Raw genomic sequence first — 8,380 nt, 5'->3', positions numbered from 1 at the left:
AGAGACACGGGGAGAGAGAGACACGGGGAGAGAGACACGGGGACATGGGGAGAGAGACACGGGGAGAGAGACACGGGGACACAGGGAGAGAGACACGGGGAGAGACACGGGGAGAGTTAGAGAGACACGGAGACACAGGGAGAGAGACACAGGGAGAGAGACATGGGGAGAGGAGACACACTCACTCACCCACTCACCCACCCACTCACTCACTCACTCACCCACCCACCCACCCACCCACTCACCCACTCACTCACCCACTCACCCACCCACTCACTCACCCACCCATCCACTCACCCACTCGCCCACCCACCCACCCACTCACCCACTCACCCACTCACCCACCCACTCACTCACCCAACCACCCACTCACTCACCCACTCACTCACCCACTCACTCACCCACTCACCCACCCACCCACCCACCCACTCACTCGCCCACTCGCCCACTCACCCACTCGCCCACTCGCCCACCCGCCCGCTCGCCCGCCCACTCGCCCACTCGCCCACCCGCCCACCCGCCCACCCGCCCACCCGCCCACCCGCCCACCCACTCACCCACTCACCCACCCACTCACTCACCCACCCACTCACACACCCACTCACTCACCCACTCACTCACCCACCCACCCACCCACCCACTCACCCACCCACCCACCCACCCGCCCACCCACCCGCCCACCCACCCACTCACTCACTCACTCACCCACTCACCCACTCACTCACCCACCCACTCACTCACCCATTCACTCACTCACCCACTCACCCACCCACTCACTCCCCCACTCACTTACCCACCCACCCACTCACTCACCCACTCACCCACCCACCCACTCACTCACTCACTCACCCACCCACTCACCCACCCACCCACTCACACACCCACTCACTCACCCACCCACCCACTCACCCACCCACTCACTCCCCCACTCACTTACCCACCCACCCACCCACTCACTCACCCACCCACGCACCCACCCACGCACTCACTCACCCACTCACTCACCCACTCACTCACCCACCCACCCACCCACTCACCCACTCACCCACCCACCCACCTACTCACCCACCCACCCACTCACCCACCCACCCACTCACCCACCCACTCACCCACCCACCCACCCACTCACTCCCCCACCCACTCACCCACCCACTCACCCACTCACCCACTCACCCACCCACCCACCCACTCACCCACCCACTCACCAGGAAAGAATTGCTGAACATCGTGGACCGAGGCTTCATACAGGAGACCACGCAGACGCACGCATCGCTCCCGGGCGAGAGACAGTCTCCAGCTCTCCTGGTAGAGCTGCAGCTGGGACAGCGAAGACTGAGTTACTGGGGAGAGAGTGGGGAGAGGGTGAGTGAGAGGGTGAGTGAGTGAGAGGGTGAGTGAGAGGGTGAGTGAGTGGGAGGGTGAGTGGGTGAGTGGGTGGGTGAGTGAGTGAGTGAGTGGGTGGGTGGGTGAGTGAGTGAGTGAGTGGGTGGGTGGGTGAGTGGGTGAGTGAGTGAGTGAGTGGGTGAGTGGGTGGGTGAGTGGGTGAGTGGGTGAGTGGGTGGGTGAGTGGGTGAGTGAGTGGGTGAGTGGGTGAGTGGGTGAGTGAGTGGGTGAGTGAGTGAGTGGGTGAGTGAGAGGGTGAGTGAGTGAGAGAGTGAGTGAGTGGGTGAGTGAGTGAGTGGGTGAGTGAGTGGGTGGGTGAGTGAGTGAGTGAGTGGGTGGGTGAGTGAGTGGGTGGTGAGTGGGTGAGTGAGTGAGTGAGTGAGTGAGTGGGTGGGTGGGTGGGTGAGTGGGTGAGTGAGTGGGAAGGTGAGTGGGTGGGTGAGTGGGTGTGTGAGTGAGTGGGTGGGTGAGTGAGTGGGTGTGTGAGTGAGTGAGTGGGTGAGTGAGTGAGTGAGTGGGTGAGTGAGTGAGTGAGTGGGTGAGTGAGTGAGTGAGTGGGTGAGTGAGTGGGTGAGTGAGTGGGTGAGTGAGTGAGTGAGTGGGTGAGTGAGTGAGTGGGTGAGTGGGCGAGAGACAGTCTCCAGCTCTCCTGGTAGAGCTGCAGCTGGGACAGCGAAGACTGAGTTACTGGGGAGAGAGTGGGGAGAGGGTGAGTGAGAGGGTGAGTGAGTGGGAGGGTGAGTGAGAGGGTGAGTGAGTGGGAGGGTGAGTGAGAGGGTGAGTGAGTGGGAGGGTGAGTGGGTGAGTGGGTGGGTGGGTGGGTGAGTGAGTGAGTGAGTGGGTGGGTGGGTGAGTGGGTGAGTGAGTGAGTGAGTGAGTGGGTGAGTGGGTGGGTGAGTGGGTGAGTGGGTGGGTGGGTGGGTGAGTGAGTGGGTGAGTGGGTGAGTGGGTGAGTGAGTGGGTGAGTGAGTGAGTGGGTGAGTGAGAGGGTGAGTGAGTGAGAGAGTGAGTGAGTGGGTGAGTGAGTGAGTGGGTGAGTGAGTGGGTGGGTGAGTGAGTGAGTGAGTGGGTGGGTGGGTGAGTGAGTGGGTGGTGAGTGGGTGAGTGAGTGGGTGAGTGAGTGAGTGAGTGAGTGAGTGGGTGGGTGGGTGGGTGAGTGGGTGAGTGAGTGGGAAGGTGAGTGGGTGGGTGAGTGGGTGTGTGAGTGAGTGGGTGGGTGAGTGAGTGGGTGTGTGAGTGAGTGAGTGAGTGGGTGAGTGAGTGAGTGAGTGGGTGAGTGAGTGAGTGAGTGAGTGGGTGAGTGAGTGAGTGAGTGGGTGAGTGAGTGGGTGAGTGAGTGGGTGAGTGAGTGAGTGAGTGGGTGAGTGAGTGAGTGGGTGAGTGGGCGAGAGACAGTCTCCAGCTCTCCTGGTAGCGCTGCAGCTGGGACAGCGAAGACTGAGTTACTGGGGAGAGAGTGGGGAGAGGGTGAGTGAGTGGTGAGTGAGTGGGTGAGTGACTGAGTGAGTGAGCGAGTGAGTGAGTGAGCGAGTGAGCGAGTGAGTGAGCGAGTGAGCGAGCGAGTGAGTGAGTGAGCGAGCGAGTGAGCGAGCGAGTGAGTGAGTAAGCGAGCGAGGCGAGCGAGTGAGCGAGTGAGTGAGTGAGTGAGTGAGCGAGTGAGTGAGTGAGTGAGTGAGCGAGCGAAGTGAGCGAGCGAGTGAGTGAGTAAGCGAGCGAGCGAGCGAGCGAGCGAGTGAGTGAGTGAGTGAGCGAGCGAGTGAGCGAGCGAGTGAGTGAGTAAGCGAGCGAGCGAGCGAGCGAGTGAGCGAGTGAGTGAGTGAGCGAGCGAGCGAGCGAGCGACCCGCCCGTCCATCCCACCTCCCCTCTCACCCGTCACATATCTGCCGCCCATTCGTTCGCCGTTCCGCGCTAGGGCCTTGCTCAGCTCCTCGTCCTCCGGCCCCGCTCCCTCCCTCCCGATCACCACGAAGCTCTCGCCCCGAGGAAGGCCCGAGGGCAGAAGGTCGCCACCAGCCCACGGAGGGTCACGCCGGGACCCAGGAAGGCCGACACGTGGGACACGCTGGCAGAGGCGGCGTACGGCAAGCCGGAGAGTAGCACCACCACAGGAGGTGGTGGTGGTGGTGGTGGTGACGTGGTGGTGGTGGGGCTGTGGGGAGAGGGGGGGGGGGGGTGAGAGAGGGGGGGTGAGAGAGGGGAGTGAGGGGGGGAGAGTGAGAGAGGTGGTGGGAGATGTGGTGGTGGTGGTGGTGGGGGTGGCGGTGGTGGTGGTGGCGGTGGTGGTGGTGAAGTGGTGGTGGTGGTGGTGGTGGGGCTGTGGGGAGAGGGGGAGACGGGGGGTGAGAGAGGGGAGTGAGGGGGGGAGAGTGAGAGAGGTGGTGGGAGATGTGGTGGTGGTGGTGGTGGGGGTGGCGGTGGTGGTGGTGGCGGTGGTGGTGGTGGTGGTGGTGGCGGGTGGCGGTGGTGGTGGTGGTGGAGACGTGGTCGTGGTGGTGGTGGTGCTGTGGGGAGAGGGAGAGAGGGGGGGGGGGAGTGAGAGATGGTGGTGGTGGAGGTGGTGGTGGTGGTGGTGGGGGAGACGTGGTGGTGGTGGTGGTGCTGTGGGGAGAGAGGGGAGGGGGGGGAGAGTGAGAGATGGTGGTGGTGGTGGTGACGTGGTGGTGGTGGTGGTGCTGTGGGGAGAGGGGGGGGGGGGGAGAGTGAGAGATGGTGGAGGTGGTGGTGGTGGTGACGTGGCGGTGGTGGTGGTGACGTGGTGGTGGTGGTGGTGGTGGGGCTGTGGGGAGAGGGGGAGACAGGGGGGGTGAGAGAGGGGAGTGAGGGGGGGAGAGTGAGAGAGGTGGTGGGAGATGTGGTGGTGGTGGTGGTGGGGGTGGCGGTGGTGGTGGTGGGGGAGACGTGGTGGTGGTGGTGGTGCTGTGGGGAGAGAGGGGAGGGGGGGAGAGTGAGAGATGGTGGTGGTGGTGGTGACGTGGTGGTGGTGGTGGTGGTGCTGTGGGGAGAGGGAGAGAGGGGGGGGGGGGGAGAGTGAGAGATGGTGGTGGTGGAGGTGGTGGTGGTGGTGGTGGTGGGGGAGACGTGGTGGTGGTGGTGCTGTGGGGAGAGAGAGGGGAGGGGGGGAGAGTGAGAGATGGTGGTGGCGGTGGTGGTGGTGGTGGGGACGTGGTGGTGGTGGGGCTGTGGGGAGAGGGAGAGAGTGAGAGGTGGTGGTGGTGGTGGTGGAGACGTGGGGGTAGTGGTGGTGGTGGTGGTGCTGTGGGGAGGGGGGGGGTGAGAGGGGGGGGGGAGAGTGAGAGATGGTGGAGGTGGTGGTGGTGGGGGAGACGTGGTGGTGGTGGTGCTGTGGGGAGGGGGGGGGGGAGAGTGAGAGATGGTGGTGGTGGTGACGTGGTGGTGGTGGTGCTGTGGGGAGAGGGGGGGGGGGAGAGTGAGAGATGGTGGTGGTGGTGGTGGAGGTGGTGGAAGTGGTGGTGGTGACGTGGTGGTGTGGGGGAGAGGGGGGGTGAGGAGAGGGGGGCAGTGTGAGAGATGGGGGGAGATGGGGAGGTGGTGGTGTTGGTGGTGGTGGTGACGTGGTGGTGTTGGTGGTGGTGGGGGTGGTGGTGGTGGTGGAGACGTGGTGGTGGTGGTGGTGCTGATGATGTTGAGGGTGGTGCTGGTGGTGATGGTGGTGATGATGGTGGTGATGGTGATGATGATGATGCTGATGATGCTGATGATGATGCTGCTGCTGATGATGCTGCTGATGATGCTGCTGATGATGATGCTGATGATGCTGCTGCTGATGCTGATGATGATGCTGATGATGATGCTGCTGATGATGCTGCTGATGATGATGCTGATGATGCTGCTGCTGATGCTGATGATGATGCTGATGATGATGCTGCTGATGATGCTGATGATGCTGCTGCTGATGATGCTGCTGATGATGCTGCTGATGATGATGATGCTGATGATGCTGCTGCTGATGATGATGATGATGATGCTGATGATGATGATGCTGATGATGCTGCTGCTGATGATGCTGATGATGCTGATGATGATGCTGATGATGATGCTGATGATGCTGATGATGCTGCTGCTGATGATGCTGCTGATGATGCTGCTGATGCTGATGCTGCTGCTGCTGATGATGATGCTGATGATGATGATGCTGCTGATGATGCTGCTGCTGATGATGATGCTGATGATGATGATGCTGCTGATGATGCTGATGATGCTGATGATGCTGCTGCTGATGATGCTGCTGATGATGCTGATGATGATGCTGATGATGCTGCTGCTGATGCTGATGATGATGCTGATGATGATGATGCTGCTGCTGTTGCTGATGATGCTGCTGATGATGATGATGATGATGCTGATGATGCTGCTGCTGATGCTGATGATGATGCTGATGATGATGATGCTGCTGCTGTTGCTGATGATGCTGCTGCTGATGATGCTGCTGCTGATGATGCTGCTGCTGATGATGATGATGATGATGCTGCTGCTGATGATGATGCTGATGATGCTGATGCTGCTGCTGTTGCTGCTGCTGATGATGATGATGATGCTGCTGATGATGCTGCTGCTGATGATGATGGTGATGCTGCTGATGATGCTGCTGATGATGCTGCTAATGATGCTGCTGCTGATGATGCTGCTGCTGATGATGATGATGATGCTGCTGCTGATGATGCTGCTAATGATGCTGCTGCTGCTGATGATGATGATGATGATGCTGATGATGCTGCTGCTGATGATGCTGCTGTTGATGATGATGATGATGCTGCTGCTGATGATGATGATGATGATGCTGATGCTGCTGCTGTTGCTGCTGCTGATGATGATGATGATGCTGCTGATGATGCTGCTGCTGATGATGATGATGCTGCTGATGATGCTGATGATGCTGCTGATGATGATGATGCTGCTGCTGATGATGCTGATGATGCTGCTGATGATGCTGATGATGCTGCTGCTGATGATGCTGCTGTTGCTGCTGATGATGATGCTGATGATGATGCTGCTGTTGCTGCTGCTGCTGATGATGATGCTGCTGATGATGCTGCTAATGATGCTGCTGATGATGCTGATGATGCTGCTGATGATGCTGCTGATGATGCTGATGATGCTGCTGCTGCTGCTGATGATGATGCTGCTGGTATCATACTCTGCCCTCTGCTTGTCGGTGTCTTTGAGGGGGTACTCCGGAAGTGGTGGATAACCTCCCCCACCACCATCATCATCATCAGCAGCGGAGGAGGAGGAACCCTACACACAACATCATCATCAGCATCATCATCAGAATCAGCACTACCACCACCTCCATCATCATCAGCAGCAGCGGAGGATCCCTATACACAACATCATCATCATCAGAATCAGCACCACCACCTCCATCATTAGCATCATCATCAGCATAACCATGCAGACATACACACACACACGCAGACACACACACACAGACACACACACAGACACACACACAGACACACACACAGACACACACACACGGACACACACAGACACACACACAGACACACACACAGAGACACACACACACGGACACACACAGACACACACACAGACACACACACACAGACACACACACAGACACACACACAGACACACACACAGAGACACACACACACACAGACGCACACACAGACACACACACAGACACACACACCCACACAGACACACACACACAGACACACACACCCACACACAGACACACACACACAGACACACACACACACACACAGACACACACACAGACACACACACACACAGACGCACACATACACAGACACACACACAGACACACACACACAGACACACACACACAGACACACACAGACACACACACAGAGACACACACACACAGACACAGACACACACACAGACACACACACACACAGACACACACACACAGACACACACACAGATACACACACACACAGACACACACAGACACACACACACAGACACACACAGACACACACAGAGACACACAGACACACACACACAGACACACACACACAGACACACACACAGACACACACACACAGAGACATACACACACACAGAGACACACACACACACATACACACACACACACAGACAGACACACACAGACACACACACACACAGACACACACACAGATACACACAGAGACACACACACACAGAGACACAGACACACAGAGACACACACACACAGAGACACACACACTTACCGAGCAGAATCTCCTGCAGATGGTGTGGACTTTGAGATGATTCCTGATCACAACTGATGATGATGCTGCTGCTGCTGATGCTACTACTGATGATGCTGCTGATGCTACTACTGATGATGCTGCTGATGCTGCTGATAAGTGATGTGCAGCAGCTATAACAGCAGCAGCAGCAACTCTAATAGGATTAGCAGCTATAGGACGAGCTACAATAGGATTAGTGGGTCTAGAAGCTGTAGGATTATCTGCTGCATGATTAGTAGCTGCTATAGGATCAGCTGCTGCTATAGGGTGAGTAGCTGATACTATAGGGTGAGTAGCTGCTACTATAGGGTGAGTAGCTGATACTATAGGGTGAGCAGCTGCTACTATAGGGTGAGTAGCTGATACTATAGGGTGAGTAGCTGCTACTATAGGGTGAGCAGCTGCTACTATAGGGTGAGCAGCTGCTACTATAGGGTGAGCAGCTGCTACTATAGGGTGAGCAGCTGCTACTATAGGGTGAGCAGCTGCTACTATAGGGTGAGTAGCTGCTACTATAGGGTGAGCAGCTGCTACTATAGGGTGAGCAGCTGCTACTATAGGGTGAGCAGCTGCTACTATAGGGTGAGTAGCTGCTACTATAGGGTGAGCAGCTGATACTATAGGGTGAGCAGCTGATACTATAGGGTGAGTAGCTGATACTATAGGGTGAGTAGCTGCTGCAGTTTTTCGACGGATGAGTGAGAGAGCATAGTGACCGGATAGCAACCTACACATAGACATCGTCTCTGTG

At 57.9% G+C, this 8,380-nt stretch overlaps 1 long non-coding RNA gene across 1 annotated transcript; it reads right to left on the bottom strand.

Annotated features, from left to right (window-relative positions):
- Positions 1-2,764: 2,764 nt before the first annotated feature.
- LOC144955152 (uncharacterized) lies at positions 2,765-7,998 on the bottom strand. The gene is made up of 4 exons (XR_013641520.1): positions 7,609-7,998; positions 6,540-6,640; positions 3,254-3,533; positions 2,765-2,828 (listed from the first exon to the last, which is right to left on the bottom strand). It is a non-coding gene; the product is annotated as an uncharacterized LOC144955152 (long non-coding RNA).
- Between the last annotated feature and the right edge of the window lie 382 nt (positions 7,999-8,380).

Source organism: Lampetra fluviatilis, unplaced genomic scaffold, assembly GCF_964198595.1.
Source record: "Lampetra fluviatilis unplaced genomic scaffold, kcLamFluv1.1 SCAFFOLD_591, whole genome shotgun sequence".
NCBI lineage: Eukaryota > Metazoa > Chordata > Hyperoartia > Petromyzontiformes > Petromyzontidae > Lampetra > Lampetra fluviatilis.
This window is presented reverse-complemented; position numbering and strand designations above follow the sequence as displayed.